Source organism: Lathyrus oleraceus, chromosome 3 (assembly GCF_024323335.1).
Source record: "Lathyrus oleraceus cultivar Zhongwan6 chromosome 3, CAAS_Psat_ZW6_1.0, whole genome shotgun sequence".
Taxonomy (NCBI): domain Eukaryota; kingdom Viridiplantae; phylum Streptophyta; class Magnoliopsida; order Fabales; family Fabaceae; genus Lathyrus; species Lathyrus oleraceus.
The window spans coordinates 300,722,663-300,748,592 of record NC_066581.1 but is presented as its reverse complement, the minus strand read 5'-3'; positions in this window follow the sequence as shown (position 1 = coordinate 300,748,592).

The window sequence follows — 25,930 nt, the reverse complement described above, 5'->3', positions numbered from 1 at the left end:
CATTAATATGTTCCTGTAAATATATATTATATGTTACCAAAAATTAAGAGTGCCGGCAAAGGCAATGTTTATCATGTGTTTCATGACATAATATTCTCACTCGTATCCTCCTAACTATTTTTCCGTGTACAAATTCATTTTATATAGGGAGTAATAATATATACACAAATAGGTGTATTTATAAATAAATTAATTTCACAAATATTATACTTACTATTGGAGTATACAATTTTGCCTTTTTCTAAGTCCTTTCAACATATTTGTTTCATCCACAACTCTATATATTGAAAATAATTTAAAAATTACATGTTACGCTAACTATAAAGTCAAAGAAAATATTACTAATAAAATATAAATTTATGTTGCAATTAAATGTTTCATCTTTGGTTCAAGTTGTTTGCCTAAGGAACATAACATATTTCCCATACTATGTTGATGACAAGTGTCGCATCTCAAAATATTCGAACCTCGCGGGCATTCGCACGCTCACGGAAATGATTGAACATAGTCACCACCAAACTTTATTTATTCAAAAGAATGAAAGAAAAAATATCGATAAAACCCTTGAAGGAAAAAGAAGATGGTCGTCACAATCATTTTCGGATTCGGGAGTTGATTATGCAAGGAGAATGTATTAACACCCCTCACGCCCGTTGCACTAAATGGGAACTGATGACAGTGTGTCATTACATAATTTTTATGAGTATTTACGATGAATTCAATGAAATATCAAGTTAAAGATGAGCTAAATATGAATAAGTATGAAGAAAATAAAGAAGTCAAAGAAACAGAGCATATGCAAGAAATTGGGAAGAAATTGTGAAGATATGAGCAATTTTCAGAATAATTTACATCTTAATGTTTGTCTAATAAATTAATCATATATGGAGTTCCGTAACTCGTTTTGACGCGGGTTTTTTTGCAAAAGGAAGTTAAGAGAAATACCTACATTCTGGAATAATCAAGAGCACTATGGAAAGCATCACTGACGTGATGTAGCATGTTCAAATCGTGTGTGCGATGGAAAAGTATCACGTGCGTGATGAGCTGTTTTCTAGACTTTTCTGACGCGTTTTGACTACTTTAAAAGGGGAATTTTGGTACTTTTTCAAGGGTTCTGAACTTTACCCAAAAAGGGGCAAATTTGTACACCAAAAATGAAGATTTACAATACCATAAGGCATATTTGGAGAGCTTTAGAAGCCATTGAATTCCAATTCTTCATGGGATCTCATATGCAATTCTTCTTAATTGTTTTTGGTATTGTAATCTGAATTATGGGTAGCTAATTCTCTCTAGGTTAGGTTGTGTTTTGATGAACCTGTTTCAATATTGTTGGGCAATATATTGATTTGACTTTGCATGAATTCTTTGATCTATAATTCTACTAAATTATTTCTTGTTCGTAATGCTATTTACGTGAGATACTCTTTTAATCTGATTTTGGACATATATGGAATATTGACCATTAGTCTATATGTTGGACCTAGGGAAAATTTTCATGCCTATGCTGGTTAACTAGGGATAGGAAACCCCGAGTAATGGCTAGTAAATTAACGCTCTATTGCATCGCCTAATCCTGCTTACACTAATGGACTAGGGATAGGAAGCTCCGAGTAACGATTAATGAGCTATATCATAAGAGATTGATTATACCGGTTTTGTTAATTAGTTGTGGGATTATAGTGATGAGATTATTCATGCAAGACATCAAATATCAACAATAGAGAAATAAGGGATTCTATACACAACCTGTCTGCTTTAGTGAACTTGTTAGAACACTATTTTATTTTTGCATTCAAAACTCGAAAACCCCCTAATTTAGTATTTCGTATGCATTTCACAATATTGTCTTATTAAATAGAAGTCCTTGTGGATTCGATCTTTTTTATTACTATGACATTATCGGTACACTTGCCGAGAAGTCAATAATTTTTTGGCGCCGTTGCCGGGGACTGTTGATAAGTTTAACAAGGCGATGCTTGTGCAACATTTAATTTTTTTTTGTTTCAATTGTAAATATTATTTTTTTGTAATTAGTTATTTTTGTTTCTTCTTAAAAAAAAAATTCTATTTTTTTTTCTTTTTAGTTTAATTTTTATCTAGTGCAGTGCTACTAAGATATTCTTCTTTTTATTTTTTATATATGATGTTAAGACAGTCATGCAAGATGACATATATGCTAGCTTGGAAAAGTTTGAAGCTTATGCAAAGGAACTTGAAGCAAAAACACTCATTCTGGAAAATGGTAGAAAATATTCAGAACCAGAATCCGACACTGATCATTCATGGAAGGAGGATTCATCATCTCAACTTGAAGAAACCCTGACTCAGTTTATAAAGATGACTCAACTCAATTTCTAGAAAATCAACAAGCAGCAAGAGATCGTGCTAAGTAACAGAGAGATATCCCTTGAGAAGTTAGAGATACAACTTGGTCAAATATCCATCCAATTAACATTAAAACTAAGATCTAGTGGGGATTTCTAAGAAAATATATTAGATAGTCCTAAAGATGAAGAAATTGAAAGAGGGGTCAAATAAGAATGTGAGGTATTCGATGAAGGAGGAGTTGAAGAAACCTTGACCCAGTTCATGAAGATTACTCAAACCAACTTCTGGAAAATTAAAAGGCAGCAAGAAACCTTACAAAGGGACATGGAAGCATCATTCGAGAACTTAGTTATACAACTTGGTCTAGTATCTAGCCAATTAACATTTAAATTGAGATCTAATGGGGATTTCAGTGGAAATAATTTATATAGTCCTAGATATAAGGAAATTGAATGAAAATTCAAACAGGAATGTAGGGTAGTGAGTGAAGGAGGAGTTGAAAAAGATAAATAAGAAGAAAAATGCATAACACCTGATAAATAAATAGAAGCAAAAATAGAAGAAGCAAAGGTGAAAAATATATGGGAAAAGAACAAGAATGAAATATGAAGATTATATAGTTTTGGATGAAACTCCAAAATCAATAATTGATTTACACGTAGATATCCAATAAAAAAACTTCAACAAAATAATAGTCCTACATCTAGCAGCAAGGCTAATAAAAGAGGAGAAATAGACGAATATTGAATGAGATTTATTCCATGTTCGATACTATTAAGCTGAAGAGAATATGGAAGAAAAACCTTCAATTCTTGAAAGTGATGGAATTCCTACCAACCAAAAGAAATAAGAAGGATGATGTGTTTTTCATGTCATATATGTCTCCCTAACACAAAAATCAAAAGATCAAGCTTTGGACCTTAAAGAAGCGCTTAATGGAAGGCAATCCATCAGATAAGTTTTTATTTCATTTGCAAAATTTAAATTTAAATTTATTTCAATTAATTGTTTTTGTTTTGTAGCATGTGACATTTAGGAGCAGTAGGACAAATACCTTAGAAATGGATTGAAACAAGAAAGAGAGACTAAAAACTCTCTTTAATCCTATTACTATTTTTTCTAGTCTCTTTGTAATTTCTGGTGTTGTTGTTGTTGTTGTTGTTTCAGGGAATGAGTCCCAAGTGAAGTCGCTTCTCTCAAGCATCATCATCGTAAAATGGACCAAATAGAACCAAGACTTCAACAACACCATGCAAGAAGTCTAATACTTTTTCCGCTCCAATGATATGTTAATTTAGAGTTTTCTAAATTTGTATTAATTTATGCGATTCCCTTTTATGTCCAACAAGTCAATCTCTCAAGTAAATCTAGAGTATTAGCTACAATACTTGGTTCCCCTTTGTACCAATAAATTTATGTTTGTCTTTAATAAACAAATTTTTTGCTTCTATTTCTTTCAGATTTACAAAGTTGTAATTTTAGCAGTTAACAGATGAACCATAAGCATCATCAAAAAATAAAGGTGATCATCAAGAAAGTTCCTTGTAGATTGAGAGTTAAAGAAGAAAGGAACAACCAACTACCTTGTACTCAATCTCCATATACCTTAACTAGTAAGGTTTGAGCAAAAAAAATCATTGTTTCTAGAATTTTCATTATTTGTGATTTAATCTATTGGTTTAATGAATACACACCGAGACACTTGTTTGCGGTAACCTCTGAGCTTGTTCAAACTAACCCTTATATTATGTTTATATCCTTAGCTAACCACTTTGAGCCTAAGCCCTTTCTTTCAGTGACATAGCCACATCTATTAGCCAATTGACTTGAAAGATTAAATCTTTACACCCCCTCTTTGGAGTTAGGTAGAAAAATTAATTCCTTGGTCATATGCAAAATAATAAGTTTGGGATTGCTCTTGGAAGTGAGCAAAGTTTAAGTTTGGGGTTGGTGTACTAGAAATTTTGGTAAAAAATTCAAAAATAAAAAAGAGAAAAATTAAGAAGTCAAATAAACTTATTTAGAAAATGAGAAAAGAAATGTTTAGGACCATAAAATGTTAATATCTAGTATCAAAGTAATTAAAAAAGAGTTGATATGAAAGGGAATATGATTAAATAAGGAAAACTAGGTACCTAACTCCAAAGGTTTAAGCCTTCTATCCCAAATTATCCTACCATGACGTAAGCCCCATTACAACCTTGAAAGACCTCCAAAAGTGTGTGTTTAGATGATTTTGATTGATTTTGTTATAAATTTTACAAACTTGTGATAAAATACTTTTGTACATTGATTGTGTGATTATCCTGTCAATTCGAGTGAAAATTAGTGAGCTGAGAGACAAGTTAAGTACTTGTTGTGTTGGAAGAACTTTTCCAAATTTGCTTGATTGAAGTTGGGAACTGGAATGATGATCAAGTAACACAATTGGTGAGATTCATTCATTATTATTGCAATTTGTTTTTTTGTTTGAAATGTGCAGTGCAAGCGAGTTACTTGAGGACAAGCAACATATTAAGTTTAGGGTTATGATGACAGTCTATCATTACATGATTTTTATCATTACTTGTGATGAATTCAATTAAATCTCAAGTTAAATATGGGCTAAATATGAAGAAGTATGAAGAAAATGAAGAAGTTGAAGAAACAGAGCAAAGCCAAGAAATCGGGAAGAAATGAGCAATTTTCAGCATAATTTACATTTTGACGTTTGTCTAGTAAATTGATCATATCTGGAGTTCCATAACTCATTTTAACGCGGGTTATTTTGCAAAGTGAAGCTAATAGAAATATCTACATTCTGGAATAATCACACATGTGATGGAAAGTATCGCACGCATGATACATCATGTTCAAATCGTGTGCGTGATGGAAAAGTATCATGCGCGTGATGTGCGTTTTTCTAGGCTTTTTCGAACGCGTTTTGACTACTTTAAAATGGGAATTTTTATACTTTTTCAAGGGTTCTGAACTTTACCCGAAAATGGACAAATTTCTACACCAAAAGTTACTATTTACAACACCAAAAGGCATATTTGGAGAACATTCAAGGCCAATGGAGGTCAATTCTTCAAGGGATCTCATATGCAATTCTTCTTAATTATTTTTGGTATTATAATCTGAATTATGAGTAGGTAATTCTCTCTAGGTTAAGTTTTGTTTTGATGAACCTATTTCAATATTGTTGGGTAATATGTTGATTTGACTTTACATGAATTCTTTGATATATAATTCTATTCAATTGTTTCTTGTTCATAATGTTTTTTATGTGAGATACTCTTTTAATCTAATTTTGGACACATAGAGAATACTAACCATTAGTCCATGTGTTAGACCTAGGGAAAATTTTCATGCTTACGCTGGTTAACTAGGGATAGGAAACCCCAAGTAGTGGCTAGTGAATTAATGCTCTATTTCATCGCCTAATCCTTCTTACGCTAGTGGACTAGGGATATGAAGCTCCGAGTAATTATTAGTGAGCTATACCTCAAGGGATTGGTTATACACGTTTTGTTAATTCACTATGTGATTATAATGAGTAGATTATTCATGAAAGACATCAAATATAAAATATAAAGAAATAAGAGATTCTATACACAACCTGACCGATTTAGTGAATTTGTTAGAACACTTTATTTTATTTTTGCATTCAAAACTCAAAACCCCCTGGACTTAGTACTTTATATGGATTGCACAATATTGTCTTGTTCATGCTTATGCTGGTTAACTAGGGATAGGAAACCCCGAGTAGTGGATAGTAAATTATGCTCTGTTACATCGCCTAATCCTGCTTACGTTATTGGACTTGGAATAGGGAGCTCCGAGTAATGATTAGTGAGCTATATCGCAAGGGACTCGTTATACCGGTTTTGTTAATTTGTTGTGGGATTATAGTGATGAGATTATTCATGTAAGGCATCAAATATCAACAATAGAGAAATATGATATTCTATACACAATCTGACCGCCTTAGTGAATTTGTTAGAACACTTTATTTTACTTTCACATTCAAAACTCAAAAAACCCCGAATTTAGTATTTTCTATGCATTGCACAATATTGCCTTGTTAAATAGCAGTCCTTGTGGATTCGATCTTTTTTATTACTACACATTATCGGTACACTTGCCGAGAAATCATCAAAAATCTTTTAGTTAAACTTGCGAGTGAATGTTAGCTTATGTCAATTGTTTTCTCCGAGTGAATAAAAGTGCAAAAAGGAAAAGAAAAAAGCGTCGCAAACATGTTTTTTTATTAGAGTGCTTAACGAGATTGCGGGTCTCGCTCCTATGTATCCTTAGGTGCAATAAGGAATTAAAATATATATAGTTATTCATAGAAAACTATGTATTGGTTGGTTTGTTTTATTGAACAAATGTTTATATCGTGCTCTAGTGGTTAAGCATTGCTTGTACTTGCAATTGGAGGCTTAAAATGTTTGTTTGTATTCACGTTAGAACAAACTAAAAAAAAATCTTTTTGAAAAGGTTTTCGATCCCATGGGGGCAAGAAAATAGGTTTGATGTGTTGAGTATGTATATGAGTGATGCAGTAGATGTATTTATAGTGTGAGAGTGAGTGAAATTAAGAGGGGAATACGGTGATGAGAGGAATGGTTTTGGAGGGAGAAATTGTTGTTATCCGCGTGAGGGTTTTAATCAAGGGTGAGGATTTGGTAAAATGTGTATTTTTGTTTGATGAATTTCATTTCATTTAGTTTTGCTGAAATTAACTTGAAATGCAGTGAAATTTGGATTTGAGGTGAAAAACGCATGAGTTGTGGTCCTGAGTTTTGAAATGGGATGTATGTGTATTATGTATGCATATCATATATGTTTACATTTGGTGACTAATTTTCTTGTTGTTTTTTCTTTTCACATGTACACTAGGATGGATAATGATGGATCATTGAGTTTGAGGATGATGAAAGTGTTGCAACATGAAAGATTTGCATGAGGGAAACTGCACAAAGCAATGTTGATTTGTTTTTGTAACAAGTTTTTTTGTATTATTATGTGATGTAAATATGGATGCAATATGTAATAAAAAACATTTTATTTTAATAATTTTCGTATTATTATTTTTATGTAAAATGGATGTGGCGTGATATATAATGAAGAATGACGAAGTTGTATGACAATGGATGTGTTAAAATAGTATTTCAAAAGTAATGAAAAATAATCTAATTTATTCAATTTTCACTTAATGAAAACATGCTCTCTTATTCTATTCTTCCTTTTTTTCAATAACATGACAAATAATCAAGATATGTTAAAATTAATAAACAAGTAAAATCAAGATTAAAGTAAAAAATAAAAACTAAAGACACAAATGCAATGTCACATGGAGAAGTCAAAGTTAGAAGTCAAACTTTGAATTTGACCTTCTTCAAATTCCAGCCAATGAGTGATAAGTGATGCAGATGAAAGCCATTAGACCACTGCGAAAAATAGTTAATCAAGATCGAAAAGTCAAACCTCCGACCTTTGACTTTATTGGATGTATGCAGATGAATTATTTTTAATTTATGAAAATGCATGACTAAATGCAATGGTCATGTTGATGCTGATTAAAAGAAACTAAAAAGAGACTACAATGCAATTTTTAAGGTTGCAGAATGTTGGGGTATGCCATTTGCCCCTATCTAGTTGCCATAAACATGGGAAGATAAATTGTCACATTTTTCATATTTTCGGGATAGAAGTCAATTGGATACAAAAAGACCTTGAACTTTGTTTTGAAAATGCAGAGATGAAATGCAGTAAAATTAGGGAAACAAAATATTGGGATAAGGTATCAGACCAATTGTAGGTGTTTAATTGGCTGCATTATATGGTAAAACACTAATGTCTTGACTGATGTCATGACATGCATATGTGACTACTTTGTAGTTACTGCAGGACTAGCTAACACAGGATTTATTGAATGTCAAACTGGACGTTGTGACATTCATACCTGTCAACAGATACTAAGGAATAGAACATCAGGAGTTCTGTTAGAACTTAGTATTCACTTGCAGTCTGGTTATCAAGGAAGAACCAGACCTGGCATAAGGCCTACTGACTGAATGTCAAACTGGATGTTGTGACATTCATCATTGACAGCAGCTACTGAAGATTGAGCAGAGTGGTGTTCTGCTATACTTCAGCATTTTACTTAGTTTGTTATTCAAGAGAATAACAGAACTAACTTAAGGCCAACTGTGTAAATGTTAAGTTGGACACTTTGACATTTACTAATGTAAGCTGGTACTGTAGTATGGTCATTTTGATCATGTACAGGTCAGCAGATTTGTACAGTCTGTTTTCTGGAAAAACAGACTCAGCATATGGACCTTGATGTCAAGCTGAATGTCGTGACATTCATTCCTGACAGCATATGCTAACTTGTAGGTTGTTCAGTTTTCTGTTACAGCTTTCTCAGGCTATTCTTTAGGAAGTCAACAGCTTAGAGAAAATCCAGGAAATCAACAACCAAGCTACATTCAATGAACCTAACAAATAGCCTATTTGTTAGCAACCTAAATATTGAATTTGTGGGAACTTATGTGACCTAAAATTCAGGAAAATACAGGTGCAAAAGCCCAGGTGCTGCAATATAAAAAGGAAGGCATTCCTCCATTCAGTTTCAGGGATTTTGAGGCGTGAAGATTTAGTGTGTCCATCTTACTTCACTGCTGTATTTTTGTGAGTCTAGAATTAGACGTATCTTGTAAGCCAAGTCATTATCAAGTAGATGATTGCTTTGGCATAGGGTGTTCATTGAGTTGTAAGTGTTGTGTCACTCGAAGCTTTTAAGCGTGAGTGCTGTGTATCTTGGTTTAAGCTGTGAAGCATAACCAAGAGTTGTTTTTGAAGTGTGACTTCAAAGTGTTTTTAATATCACTGAGGTGATTGAGGGGGAGTGAGTAGGAACTCTGATCTTAGATTAAGATTGAAATTGCATTGGGTAGGGATTAAGTGATAAGTTGTAAACGGGTGAGTTTAGCTTTGAATTGATACTACTAATAGTGGATTTCCTCCCTGGCTTGGTAGCCCCCAGATGTAGGTCATGTTGGACTGAACTGGGTGAACAATTACTTGTGTTATTTACTGCACTTACTGTTAAGCTCTGCATAATCCCTGTCTGTGCAGAATTGGATGTCATAACAACCAGTGTGACATCCAAAGTCTGATAACTAGAATTTCAATTGGTATCAGAGCAGGCACCCTGCCTGTGAAGTTCTGGGTGAGATCTAGGGAAGTTACTTTCTAGTACCATGGACAAGGATTTAGGACACTCAAATAGACCACCCATGTTGGATGGCTCTAATTATGATGACTGGAAGCCTCGTATGATAGCCTTCTTAAGGTCTCTAGACAGCAAAGTCTGGAGAGCTGTCAACAAAGGATGGGAACATCCAATGAGGACAGGTGAAGATGGAGTCAGTGTGCAGATTCCTGAAGAAGAGTGGGACAAGGAGCAAGAGGCACTAGCTCTTGGAAATTCCAAGGCCTTGAATGCTTTGTTCAATGGAATCAGCAAGAACATCTTCAGACTAGTTCACCACTGTGAGCTAGCTAAGGAAGTTTGGGATACCCTCAAGGTAACTCATGAAGGCACTTCCAAGGTGAAGATGTCCAAACTTCAGATGCTGACAACCAAGTTTGAAAATCTGAAGATGAAGGAGGAAGAGACTATTCATGACTTTCACATGAATATTCTTGAAATTGCAAACACCTCTGGTGGACTAGGTGAGAAAATGACTGAAGAGAAACTTGTAAGAAAGATTCTCAGGTCCTTACCTAAGAGGTTTGCTATGAAGGTCACTGCCATAGAGGAGGCTCAGGACATCAGCAATATGAAGGTAGATGAGCTCATTGGTTCTCTCCAAACCTTTAAAATGGGCTTAGGTGAGTATGCTGAGAAGAAGAAAAGCATAGCCTTTATAACAAATGCTGAAGAGAAGTCAGAAGAAGGATATACAGGAGGTGATGAAAGTATATCAGAAGCCCTAGCCATGCTTGGGAGGCAATTCAACAAGTTCATGAAGAAGATTGATCAAAGAGGCAGACCTAATGTCAAGAACATCCCGTCTGACATTAAGAAAAGATTAACTTCTGAGGAGAAGTTCAACCATGGGAAGGGAATCCAGTGTCATGGCTGTGAAGGGTATGGACACGTCAGAGCTGAATGCCCTACTTACCTCAAATTGCAAAGTAAGGGGCTAGCTATCACATGGTCTGAAGGAGATTCTGAAAGTGAGTCTGAAGGAGAATCTGCCAAACATGTCACTGCACTAACCAGTGTGTGTCTCTGAAGATGACACAAGTGCAGATGAGCTGACAATGGATGAACTTGCTGCAGCATATAAGAAGCTGTGTACCACCAATGCAGAAGTGCGTGCACAAGGAGAAAAACAGAAGAAACTCATCAAGGAACTGGAAGATGAGAGACAGAAACAACTGTCTGCCATAGAGGGGCTAAAAGATGAGATAGCCCTGCTGACCTCCAAGCTGAACCAGATGACCAAATCCATCAGAATGATGAATAAGGGAACTGACACCTTGGAAGAAATTCTAAAGGTGGGTCAGCAGTCTGGAACCAAATCTGGGCTAGGATTTGGAAAAAGAGCTGAACACAAACGCCCAAAGGCTAGAGTTCAGAAGTTCAAGCCGATGTCAAAGCCAATGTCTCAACATCGAGGAGCTAGGATGAATGATCATCAGAAGAGAATATACCTGAATTGGAGGTGTCACCACTGTGGCAGGCTTGGACATATAAAAGCCTTCTGCTACTGGATTCATGGCTTCCCTAACAGAGCCTCACATGTCAGACCTAAGCATAACACACGTAAGCGATGTGTTCCCATTAAGAAGCAACAATGGTATGCTAGGATAGCTCACACTGCCCTAAGGGCCTCTTCCAGAGAAGACTGGTACTTTGACAGTGGATGTTCAAGACATATGACTGGTATGGAAAATCTACTGGTAGACATTCAACCTCACACCACCAGCTATGTGACTTTTGGTGATGGGGCCAAAGGAAAAATAAGAGGTGTGGGCACACTGGACTGTTCTGGAGTGCCAAAACTGAACAATGTGTTGTTAGTAAGAGGACTAACTGCAAACCTCATCAGCATAAGTCAGCTGTGTGATCAAGGGTTTCATGTTCAGTTCACTAAGGAGCTGTGCATCGTGACAAGTGGTGACAATCAGGAAGTTATGAGAGGAACCAGGTCCAAAGACAACTGCTACCTGTGGGAACCTGATCTCTCTAACTTTTCCACAACATGTTCCTCAGCCAAGGAAGAACAGGAGGTAAAGCTGTGGCATAGAAGACTTGGACATCTCCACTTACGGGGAATGAAGAAGATCATATCCAAGGAAGCAGTCAGAGGAATGCCAAAGCTTCTGATTGATGAAGGAAGAGTCTGTGGAGAATGCCAAGTGGGCAAGCAAACCAAGATGTCACACCCAAAGCTGGGACATTCCACAACCTCCAGAGTTCTGGAGCTGCTGCACATGGACCTAATGGGACCTATGCAGGTTGAAAGTCTTGGTGGGAAGAAGTATGCCTACGTGGTGGTTGATGACCATTCCAGATACACGTGGATAAGCTTCATCAGAGAGAAGTCAGATGCATTTGATGTCTTCAAAGATCTGTGCATAAGACTTCAAAGGGAAAATGACAGTTGTGTGGTCCGGATTAGAAGTGATCATGGTACTGAATTCAAGAACTCCAAGTTTGATGAGTTCTGCTCGTCTGAAGGAATAAGCCATGAGTTCTCCTCACCTATAACTCCTCAGCAGAATGGAATAGTTGAAAGAAAAAATAGAACTATTCAAGAATCTGCCAGAGCAATGATTCATGCAAAGAAGCTCCCTATGCACTTTTGGGCTGAAGCAATGAATACCGCGTGCTATGTTCACAACAGAGTCACCTTGAGAAAAGGAACCTCCTCCACTCTGTATTAAATATGGAAGGGTAGAAAACCCACTGTGAAGTACTTTCATATTTTTGGAAGTAAATGCTACATCCTCACAGATCGTGAACAGAGAAGGAAGCTAGATCCCAAAAGTGATGAAGGCGTATTTCTGGGATACTCCACTAACAGCAGAGCCTATAGAGTGTTCAACTACAGGACCAATGTCCTGATGGAGTCCATAAATGTCATTGTGGATGATAAAGAGGAAGGAACCAATGTCATGGAGGATGTTGAAACATTCCTCGACAGTCAAATTGACAGTCCAGTCAAGCCTGAAGGAGTACAGGAATCTCCTCCTGATTGTGAAGTAGAGGCAACCACCAAAGTGCCATCTATCAGAATTCAGAAAGACCACCCTAAGGATCTTATCATAGGGGATCCCACCAGTGGTGTAACCACCAGGTCAAGAGGAATAAACTCAAATTCCTGCTTTGTTTCCAAGGTTGAACCAAAGAATGTGAAAGAAGCCCTGACTGATGAATACTGGATCATTGCCATGCAAGAGGAACTCGAGCAGTTCACAAGGCATGAAGTATGGGAGCTGGTTCCAAGACCTGAAGGGTCCAACATCATTGGTACCAAGTGGATCTACAAAAACAAATCTGATGAGAAAGGAGTAATTACTAGAAATAAAGCAAGACTAGTAGCTCAAGGATACACTCAAGTTGAAGGAGTAGACTTTGATGAGACATTTGCTCCTGTGGCTAGACTTGAGTCCATCAGATTGCTGTTTGGGGTAGCATGCATCCTAAAGTTCAAGCTATTCCAAATGGATGTGAAGAGTGCATTCTTGAATGGCTACCTGAATGAAGAAGTCTATGTGGAACAACCCAAAGGGTTCTGTGATCCTAACCAACCTGAGCATGTATACAAGTTGAAGAAAGCTTTGTATGGGTTGAAGCAAGCACCCAGAGCTTGGTATGACAGGTTAACCGAATTTCTGACCTCAAATGGATACAGAAAGGGGGGCATAGATAAAACCTTGTTTGTGAAGGATGATGAAGGCAAAATCATGATAGCTCAAATCTATGTTGATGATATAGTCTTTGGTGGAATGTCAGAACAAATGGTTAACAAATTTGTTCACCAGATGCAGTCTGAGTTTGAAATGAGTCTAGTGGGAGAACTGACCTATTTCCTTGGAATGCAAGTAAACCAAATGGAGGACTCTATGTTTCTCTCCCAAAGCAAGTATGCCAAGAACATAGTTAAGAAGTTTGGTATGGACCATGCCAGGCACAAGAGGACTCCAGCTCCTACTCATCTGAAGTTAACCAAAGATGATGGAGGGCCTAGTGTGGATCAATGCCTGTACAGGAGCATGATAGGTAGTCTGCTGTATCTAACTGCTAGTAGACCTGATATCTCTTATGCAGTTGGAGTGTGTGCCAGATACCAAGCAGAGCCCAAGGTGAGTCACTTGAATCAAGTCAAAAGGATTCTCAAGTACATCAATGGGACATGTGACTATGGGATGCTGTACTCACATGGGTCTGAGCCTGTCCTAACTGGGTACTGTGATGCTGATTGGGCTGGAAGTGCTGATGACAGAAAAAGCACATCAGGTGGATGTTTCTTCTTAGGAGAAAACCTCATATCATGGTTCAGCAAGAAGCAGAACTGTGTCTCTCTGTCCACTGCAGAGGCTGAATACATAGCTGCTGGAAGCAGCTGCTCCCAATTGGTGTGGATGAAACAAATGCTCACTGAGTACAATGTCACTCAAAATGTCATGACATTGTTCTGTGATAATCTCAGTGCCATCAACATCTCCAAGAATCCCATCCAACACAGCAGGACCAAACATATTGACATTAGGCACCACTTCATCAGAGATCTGGTGGAAGACAAGGTGATCACTTTGGAACATGTAGCCACGGATCTTCAACTGGCTGACATATTTACAAAGGCTCTGGATGCTACTCAGTTTGAAAACTTAAGGAGCAAACTGGGAATATGTCTCTCTGAGACCTTATAGCAACCACTGATGTCTGGGATAAATTGTTTGATACCTCTGCCTATTGAACAATTTGTACTAGGCTATGATTGGTCAACAGATCATAGCTATGCTGCTTGCAACAAGGGTGGATACAAGAAGGTAAGGAGACACCCTACAGAGAGAAGGTCACTGTACCTGCAAAAGTTCAAGGATGCTGTTCATGCAGGAGTGGTTCTGGATGTCAGAAACAAAATCATGGCATCTGATATGGTGGTACCTACTGTTAAGCAAAAGTGGGTGATCACTTGATCGAAGCTGTGAAGCAAGATCAAGTGGATGTTAACTTGGTTGAAACTGTGAAGTAAAACCAAGTCTGGGACTCTGTCATTGTGCTCTGACAATGTTGTTGGCTTTGGCAACATTTGTGACAAAAAGGGGGAGTAATAACCATCCATCCCTGACAAACAGAGTAAGTCTCTACAACAGACTCTCATGACAGATCTGAAGATTCCCCCCCCTGCAGCAGATATTGAAGTTTAGGTGCAACTTCTAATATGTGTGTGCTGCTAAGTGAAGTTTTTATTTAACTTCCATGTGTGTGAGTGTGCTGCCACTCTGAGTGTTTTTAGCTAGTATTATTTCCTGCTAGGTGAGTGTTTCCGCTGCTATGAACTCTGTTATGGGGATCAAAGTATTTTAGCCAAAAATTTGCCAAAGGGGGAGTTTGTAGGTGTTTAATTGGCTGCATTATATGGTAAAACACTAATGTCTTGACTGATGTCATGACATGCATATGTGACTACTTTGTAGTTACTGCAGGACTAGCTAACACAGGATTTATTGAATGTCAAACTGGACGTTGTGACATTCATACCTGTCAACAGATACTAAGGAATAGAACATCAGGAGTTCTGTTAGAACTTAGTATTCACTTGCAGTCTGGTTATCAAGGAAGAACCAGACCTGGCATAAGGCCTACTGACTGAATGTCAAACTGGATGTTGTGACATTCATCATTGACAGCAGCTACTGAAGATTGGGCAGAGTGGTGTTCTGCTATACTTCAACATTTTACTTAGTTTGTTATTCAAGAGAATAACAAAACTAACTTAAGGCCAACTGTGTAAATGTTAAGTTGGACACTTTGACATTTACTAATGTAAGCTGGTACTGTAGTATGGTCATTTTGATCATGTACAGGTCAGCAGATTTGTACAGTCTGTTTTCTGGAAAAACAGACTCAGCATATGGACCTTGATGTCAAGCTGAATGTCGTGACATTCATTCCTGACAGCATATGCTAACTTGTAGGTTGTTCAGTTTTCTGTTACAGCTTTCTCAGGCTATTCTTTAGGAAGTCAACAGCTTAGAGAAAATCCAGGAAATCAACAACCAAGCTACATTCAATGAACCTAACAAATAGCCTATTTGTTAGCAACCTAAATATTGAATTTGTGGGAACTTATGTGACCTAAAATTCAGGAAAATACAGGTGCAAAAGCCCAGGTGCTGCAATATAAAAAGGAAGGCATTCCTCCATTCAGTTTCAGGGATTTTGAGGCGTGAAGATTTAGTGTGTCCATCTTACTTCACTGCTGTATTTTTGTGAGTCTAGAATTAGACGTATCTTGTAAGCCAAGTCATTATCAAGTAGATGATTGCTTTGGCATAGGGTGTTCATTGAGTTGTAAGTGTTGTGTCACTCGAAGCTTTTAAGCGTGAGTGCTGTGTATCTTGGTTTAAGCTGTGAAGCATAACCAAGAGTTGTTTTTGAAGTGTGACTTCAAAGTGTTTTTAATATCACTGAGGTGATTGAGGGGGAGTGAGTAGGAACTCTGATCTTAGATTAAGATTGAAATTGCATTGGGTAGGGATTAAGTGATAAGTTGTAAACGGGTGAGTTTAGCTTTGAATTGATACTACTAATAGTGGATTTCCTCCCTGGCTTGGTAGCCCCCAGATGTAGGTCATGTTGGACTGAACTGGGTGAACAATTACTTGTGTTATTTACTGCACTTACTGTTAAGCTCTGCATAATCCCTGTCTGTGCAGAATTGGATGTCATAACAACCAGTGTGACATCCAAAGTCTGATAACTAGAATTTCACCAATGTTGAACATCGGGTGAACATTGAACAACTTGCAAGGATCACCATCGTCAAAAGGATAATGGTGATACCAAAACTACAAAGCTTTCCACCACCAAAAGGATGATGGTTAAAACATACAACAGAGATTGCCATTGACAAAAGGAAAATGGTGAACCCATAACTGCAAAGATCCCCATTGATAAAAGGACGATGGTGAGATCATACCAAAGCTCACTATCACCAAAAGAATGATAATAAGATGACAAACTTGCAAAGATCGTCATCGATAAAAGGACGATGGTGAGATCATAACTGCAAATATCCCTGGCACCCAAAAGGATGGAGGTAAGATCAACAACAAAACTTGCTATCACCAAAAGGATGATAGTAATATCACAAACTTACAAAGATCGCCATCAATAAAAGGACAATGGTGAGATCATAACTGCAAAGATCATTGACACCAAAATGATGACGGTGAGATTAATAATAAAACTTGATATCACCAAAAGGATGATAGTAAGATCACAAACTTGCAAAGATCGCCATCGTCAAAAGAACAATGGTAAGATCATAACTGTAAATATTGTCGGCACCAAAAGGATGACGGTAAGATGAAGAAAAAAGCTTGCTACCAAAATCATGATAGTAAGATCACAAATTTGCAAAGATCTCCATCAATAAAAGGAAGATGGTGAGATCATAACTTTAAATATCGCCATCACTAAAAGGGTGATGGTAACATAACAATGGCTTTAAAGATCACCATCACCAAGAGGATGATGGTAACATCATAATGACTTTAAAGATCTTCATCACCAAAAGGATGATGGTAAGATCAAACTTCAACGATCGCCATCACCAAAAGGATGATGGTTAGATCAAACTGACAAATATTTCCATCACCAAAAGGATGATGGCATCATAGCAATGACTTCAAAGATAGCCATCATTAAAAGGATGATGGTAAGATCAAACTTTAACGATCTCCATCACCTAAAGGATGATGGTTAGATCAAATTGATAAAGATTTCCATCACCAAAAGAATGATGGTCAAATCATAACTTCAAAGATCACCATCTCCAAAAGGATGATGATTATCAAAACAAAGCTCGCCATCACTAAAAGGATGATAGTAAGACCATAACTGCACATATTGCCATCATCAAAAGGATGATGATTATCATCAGTAATGAGAGGATTATGGTCACCAAAAAAATGATAGTAAAAGACTAGTGGGGGAATAATACTATTAGCAAAAGGTTAATATATCAAACTTGCTAGGGAATATTGGAACATCAATGGGTAATACTTGCTTGGGGATATTATCAACAAAAGGTTGCAGAAAACGATTATTTGTGTAACACCATGCTTATCCATAAAAAGTTGAAGGCAAAGATTCACTTAAATATGTAATTCCTATCAACAAAAGGTTGAAGGAAACAATTCACTAGGGAATGCCCAATGAGAAAGCATGCATGGTAGGAACTCACTCGGAGAAATACCACTGACTCGGGTGAAGATATCATCCTTATCAATAAAAGGTTTGAAGGAAAAATCGATGGGGCATAACCCGGTGAGGATGCTTGCAGGGTAGGAACTCCCTCATAAAATTACCATTGACTTAGCTGAGGATTAACCTGGACTCTTATAATTGACCCTGGATCCTGATTTGTGTTATGTATGTTTTTGTATGATACTCCTTCTTAGTGGAAATAATGTGCACGAACAAATGCTTTGAGATGCATGTAAGGATGCAACAGATTGACTGAATATTGTGATGTCACGCCTCAACGGAAATGTGATGCACGGAATGATGCATAAAATGCGTGTGGGAATGTATAAGATTGATAAGGTTGTGTTTAATGAAACTTCTCGCCTCAGCAGGAATGCTATGCATGAAATGATGCATGTGATGCATGTAGGAATGCAAATGGGCGATTAGATTTTTGTATGAATTGGTTTCCTTTTCTCAGGGGTGAGATGTTAGGGTACCAATATCAATTAGGTTTGGATAACTGAAAATTCCATTAGGGTGGACTTTTATTTTGGGAGACAAATGAAGATTGGTACATTTAGTGGGTCTGACTTCTCAAAACTTAGAACTCGAAGATAATATAATCGATAAGGAGACATGGATGCCTTTGGTTCCTCAAGTTGGATCAGTTACTAATAAACTGCACGTGAGCGAGTTCTTTAGAGAACTTGGTTGTTTATGCTGATAGGGTCATGTCGACCTGCAAATGATTTCATGTCTTTATGCGACGAAGGAATTATTGGGGGATTGTGGATCTCCCTTCAGACATTTTGAAAATAACAAATAATTTAATATTATTTTCAAATTCTTTTTTATTATTGACCAAAGTCTTAATGTAGTGTTCATAAAAAATAAAGACATTTTGCAAACAAGCAAATAAAAGTAAAAACAAGTGGGCACATTTTTTATGAGAAAATAGTTTTTTATTGATTTGACCCGTAAATGGGCAATAGTACATAAGGATGCAATTCCTTGAAGAGGTAATTATTATGCAAGAAAATGAGTAAAATGTCAATGGGAATTGTTGAGTTTCCATTGAATTACAAGACTACTATAACCCCTATGTCTTTGAAGATCTCAACACCTTGCTTCTAAGGAGAGGGATTGGACCAGTTCTTCTCTTTTAGAGCTTTCCATGGTAACATGGATTCACAGACTGCAGTATTTACCTTGGAAGATCTATAACTTTTTCCTAGATTGTGCTTTCGGATTTTTTGTCCACCGAGATACCCATTTTTGCCTAAGTCTCCCTTTCAGGTTTTCGACTTAGCGGGTCAATTTTTTTTTTTATCCCTATTTTTTGTCTGGAGCGCCCTTTCAGATTTTTAGTCCACCAGGGTTGCCATTTTTTCCTAAGTCACCCTTTTAGTTTTTTTGACTTACCGGGCTTTTGCATTCCACTTTTTTAGGGAAAATATTTTTTGACTGCGTCGGAGTTCACTAGGAGTGCCAATTTGTTTCCATCGATAGTTGCGAGGATCAGAGCACCTCCATGAAAGGATGTTATCACAATGTATGGACCTTCACAATTAGGTGTCCATTTCCCCCATGAATCTTTGTGAATCGGCGAGATCTTTTTCTGCATCAGGTCGTCTTCTTTGAACTCTTGAGGTCGAACTCTCTTGTGAAATGCCTTCTTAAGACGCATCTGATAGAGGTTACAGTGACATAATGTTGCCAGTCGTATCTCCTCTGTAAGGTTAAGTTGGTAAAACCTTGTTTCCGTTCACCTCATTAAGCTTACCCTCCACCAGGACTCTTAGTGAGGGGATTTCAACTTCTATCGAAAGGACTACTTCCATGCCATAAACTAATGGGTAATGGGTCGCCCCTGTTGAAGTGAGAACAAATGTTTGATAGTCGTGTCATACAAAAGGTAGCATTACATGCCAATCCTTATATGTTATCACCATTTTCTGGATGATTTTCTTGATGTTCTTATTTGTTGCTTCAACGGTGTCGTTCGTCTTGGGTCGGTATGACGATGAGTTGTGGTGTTCAACTTTGAAGTCTGCACATAACTCTTTCATTGTTTTGATATTGAGGTTGGACCCATTATCCATAGTAGTCAGCCCTCAGGATTTTCTTGGCCATCACATATCCGTTGGAATGGGTGCCAAAGGATCCTTCATGGATTTCTTTTATGGGCATGTCTGCTTCGTGTCTATCAACACATATGAGCAAGACCATGTCATAGTTTCTTGTATATAACACATCTCCATTTAGGAAGAAATTCGATGTTAACCTCCTCAGATTTCTCTTGTCTATTCTTGAAGCATCTACTGGATATTCTTGCTTTTCGAGATAGAGTTTGATATCATAGAATTAGGGTTTGTCATTTGATTCTTCTTGTGTTGCCAAACATTGAGCAGGTTCATTGAAACTCCTGACTATGATCAAAGGTTGATGGTTGGGCCAAATCAGTTTCTACATAGATGCTAAAGTTGCCAGAGCATCCGCCATCTGATTTTCTTCTCGAGGGATATGGGAGAAGGCGATCTTGTTAGACTTTCAGAGTAATTTCAACATGTAATCCCTGTATGGAATTAGGTTTGGATGTCTTGTTTTCGAATCACCTTTGATTGGATGTATCATTAGAGCAAAGTCCCCATTAACTTCAAGGATCTTGATCCTAAAGTCTATAGTCTCTTCTAGTCCCAATATGCACGCTTCATATTCAACAATGTTGTTTGTGCAATCAAAATAAATTTTTTATGTTAATGGCAAGTGATAGTTCTTGGGAGATATCAAAATTGCTCAAATACCATGGCCCATTGTGTTTGAAGTAGTGTCATATATAAGAGTCCATTGCTCCCCTGGTTTAGGTCCTTCATCGTCACCAAGGATCTCATAATCCTTTATGGCCATGATATCCTCATTGGGGAAATTGAATTTCAAAGGCAGGTAATCTTCCACAAGTTAGTGGGATAGATGATCTGCCAGCACACTATCCGTGATGGCTTTTTGTTTGACATATTAAATATCGTATTCTGATAATAGCATTTGCAATGAGAGATTTTGCCGGTGAGTGTTGGTTTCTCAAATATGTATTTTATTGGATCCATCTTGGATATTAGCCATATTGTATGGGTCATCATATATTGTTTGAGGCATCTAGCCGACCATGCGAGTGAACAACAAGTCTTTTCGAGCAATGAGTAGGTGGTCTCACAGTCTTTGAACTTCTTCCTTAGGTAATAAATGGCATGCCCTTTCCTGCCAGTTTTGTCTTGCTGCCCCAGTGCACAACCCATAGATTTATCAAGTACATGATGTGAGGTCTTCCCTAAACAGGGGGCATCAAGATCGATGGTTATTATAGATATTTTTTTACTTTGTCGAAGGCTGCGTAGCAGTCATTGTTCCACTCGATAGCTTGATCTTTTCTAAAAAGATTGAATATTGGCTTGCATGTAGTGGTGAGATGTGAAATAAATATGGAAATATAATTTAATCTCCATAAGAAGGCACAAACCTCTTCTTCTATTTTAGGCGCAAACATATTTTTGATTGCTCTGACTTTGTCAGGGTCAACCTTGATCCCTCTTTGGCTTATAATGAATCCCAGCAGTTTACCGGATCGAACCCCAAATTTGCATTTATTAGGGTTAAGCCTCAACCTGAATTTCCTCAATCGGGAAAACAATTTTTACATATTCGTAATATGATCCTCTTCAATTTGGGATTTTGAAATCATATCATCAACGTACACCTCAATTACTTTATGAATCATATCATGAAAGAGAGTTACCATCGCGCGTTGATATGTTGCCCCAACATTCTTCAATCTAAAAGGAACCACCTTGTTGTAGAAGGTTCCCCAAGGGGTGACAAATTTGGTCTTCTCCATGTTCTCCTGGGATATTTTGATTTGGTTATACCCATAGAAACCAGTCATGAAGGAAAATACCGAGAACTAAGTTGTGTTATCCACCAATAAATCAATGTGAGGTCAGAGGAAATCGTCGTTTAGGCTCACTTTGTTTAAGTCTCAGTAGTATACACACATTCATACTTTTCCATCCTTCTTTGGTACTGGCACAATGTTGGTAACCCATTGTGGGTACTTGGGTACTGCTAAGAATCCAGTATCAAACTGCTTTCGAATCTCCTCTCTGATCTTGAGGGCCATTTTTGGATGAGTTCTTCTTAGATTTTCCTTGACAGGAGGACTTTTTCTCAGAGCAACAACTTGTGTGCGACGATGTATGTATCCAACCCAGGCATATCTTCATATGACCAAGTGAACACGTCAACGTAATCATGAAGGAGCACTATCAACTTTTGCTTCTCGGCATCTTGTAGGGAGGAGCCTATCTTCATATCTTTCTTTTCTTCTTGAATCCCAAGATTGATAACTTCAACGTCTTCCTGGTGCGATTGAATGATCTTTGCTTCATGCTTGAGCATTATGGCTAGCTATTCAAAGAGTTCGCAATCTTCCTCGCCTTCTTATTCAAATTGGTTAATTGGACAATCAAAGTCATATGGGACCATAGCAATGGTATTATAGGTGATTATGCATGTTATTATTTATACAGTTTTTAGAAAGTGAGTGCGCAAAACATTTCCATTTATTTTATAAATAAAAATGTGAAAGAAAAGGAACTCAATTGGATGCAAATTTTCATTTTATTCATGATAAACAAGGTTTAAAAAAGTGGGTCCCTACAAGCATGCCACTATGCCTTGGGCAGAGCATAGGATTTTGATAAAAGCAGTAAATTACTTTTGAATATGAAAGAATTGAGGGATCTCTACAACCTTCCAATTATTTAGCTCTTCATCGGGTGCTGCTTGGCGTATCCACCAGCTGGATGTTTCCTAATGTAATCCCCTTCTCCAATCAATTCCACCCTACCACCAAAGATGTGGCTAGCACTTGGAAATATTTATTCTACAGGAGGAATCTTCCCCTTGATTTATTGATCATCTTTTTCATCTAAGGATGATTGGTACCCCAACCCAAACTGTAGCGGTAATTTTTTTGAGATTTATCCATTGATTAACTTAACTCATAAAGCAAGACCCTCCACCGCACTTTTATTATTTCCAAGGAAAGGGAAAAATAACAAACAAAATCCAAAGAAGTTTTAAAATAAAACTAATAAAAAATAGATAAGGGTCTGGGGGTTAGTTATGCAAAGGGAATGTATTAGCACCCTAAACATCCATGGTACTCCATGGGAACCTCTTTGAAAATCTGTGCATTTTGGCTTTAAAATGGTGTTGTTTGAAAACGATTGGGGAGATGAGAAGAGAAATATTTTTTTAATGATTTTTGTGTTTGCTAAGTCTTTCCGAGTCTCATGCCTACGTACCAACAAAGTGAAATGGAGGATCAAAACCACGTAGTTCGTGGTAAAAGTAACAAAAGATATTTGTTTTGATTCTTTTTTTTATGAAAAGACATTTTGTCATTTTAAGGAAAATACTCAACTAGTCACCCACAAGTATGAGAAATTTTCATCACCATAGAGAAGGGCTCTAACTTGGATAAAAATTAACAAGTATGCCACTAGATCCCTTGGGTGGAAAAGAATTATCATCAATACTATGGGGATATAAGAATTACATCTCAACTATGAAAATGACTCATGTCTAAGCTTTGAGAAAAGTTCAAAAGAAAAAGTGCACCAAGGGTACAAAAATGGTTTAAATGAGTTACGCATTTTTTTAGTCTTTTGAAATTGGTCTGAATATGCTTAAGATGTACTAGCATTTATTAAGAAAAAGGTTTTGAAAATCACTTGACAAAAGTCAAGGTTTATTGAGAAAATGGGTCAAGTTTAAAACAAGAAGGTTTGAAAAGAAATAGTAGATTTGAAAACTAAAAAAAGGGAGGAGAATAAGAGACTATCCTAGAACATAAAGTAAAAGCTAGGGAGGAAGGATCTAACCAAGAGATAGCAAGCTTTATGGTATAAGTCAAGCAAGAATTTCCTCCTTTGGATTAAGTCTCAAGCAAGCCAAATAAGCAAAGAATAAATCATGCAATCAGATGAAACCAGGATAACCAAGACAAGTATTCAAAAGAAGTCCAAAGTCAAAGGTACCAGATGAATCCCAAGGTCCCAAATCACCAACTTCCAAATCAAGGGTCAAGATCTTAGTCCTAAGTCCATAACTCCACAAAAATGTTAAGGATATTAACCATAAGTCCATGAATCAAGAGAACCATTTTTAAAGTTTTTTTCCTTTACTAATGTCTTTAAAAGAAAGATATTTCCAAATGGGAAAAGGAAAAAGAGCATAAACATAAACAAAGATCCAAATGAACAAAAAGCAAATATGATATGAGATGCTTAAAATAAAAGCATAAAGTAAATGATAAAAGAATAAAGAGCATAAGATAAATAACATTAAAGTAAAGTTAATGCAATAAAATGTTAGTAAGAGGTGTTAGTAATAAAAAATGGAAAGATAATTTGTCATTTTTTGGAGAACGCTCAATTATTCACCCACAAGTATGAAAATATGAACCTCTACATCACCATGAGAAGGGATCCAACTTGGACAAAATCAACAAGTATGCCACTAGCTATCTTAGGTGAAAAGGAAACCTTATTTTTCACATAATACCATAGAGAGTAGGAGACTTACAATCTCACTTATGAAAATGACTTACTTTCAGGACAAATTTAACGATATATTAAGCAATCATAATTGGAATTATGTAGAAGTCACAACTATCTAAGGTCGACCAATAATAATGTTTGTGTTAATACATGCTAGAGAAATGATATGTGAATCATTATCCCAAAGATGTGCCACACAAAGAAGAAAAGTGAATTGATCAAGCACAAAGGCTAGGAGATTGGTCTGTTACATCAATCTATACTTCATGATACTTAGGACAAACTTATGCATCAATCCAAAGTACCTTAAATGATTCATGATCAATTAATAGGTAAATTTTAAATGATGAAAGTTCATCAAACACCAATCCACACATCATTAACAAGATGGAAACAAACTATCCAATTGATCAAAAGATAAAAAGAAAGAGATGAAGAAGAATATGATAAGAGATATCACACCTAAATTGGATCAAATGTTTGATCATGTAATCATCAAAATCAATCATTCATTTTGGTGGATTAGGGGTTTCACCCCATCAACACCCAAGATCCATTGAGTTTGATGAGACCTGTGATCAAAACAACCATGATCCAAGGCCAACAAAAGTCAACATAGGTCAAAAAAATATAAAATGCAATAAATTAAAATAAAATGCATCAAAAACATTTTTAAAATGAATTTTAAAAGGGGAATAAAAGAGAAAATCCACAAAGTCCTTCGAAACACCAAATAAATGGCCAAGAAAATTATGGAAGGTTGGAAATAATATAAGAAGCATATAATACATTTTTCATAAATTTAAAATGCATAAAGTATTTTTAAACCAATTAAAACAAAATATAAAAGAGAAAAATCAATAAAGATATAAAATCAAGAAAATAAAATGTTAAAAAATAAAAATCAAATGAAGAAAAATAAAAGAGAATTTTAGAAATTACTTTGGTATTTTTTGGATGTAAAATGAAGTTCCTATGAATTTTTAAAAGAAAGTGCAATTTAAAATAAAAAATAAAAAGAAATAAAATTAGAAAAAACATTGAGCGTTGGATCTGACTTCATTAATTGATGTGGCAGATCCAACAATCATAAGACTGGGATGCACAGTGGAAATTAGCAAAAAATAAAACACGGGATCTAATTCAAATTGGACCAATCAAAACATTTCAAATGTCCAGCGTGTCTCCAAACTTAGATGACCTAAGATAAACTTCGGCCTTCTTCTTCGGTGGTCCCTCATAGGGGTTTCATCATTTGGTAAATTCAGAACACGAGACCACCAACAATGTGATCGCCTCCTCATCGAATTCAACATCATGCTCCAAATTCATTTGTCTAAACTGAGCATGGGGGATTTCAGATAAGTTTCAAAATCAAGCAAGCCACGAAAAATTAAATTAAATGATGAACACGATCAATCAACACCAAATAAGTTAGGGGAAATCATCAGAGAGTGAAGGACTGCATTGTGGTAACTTGTTTTAG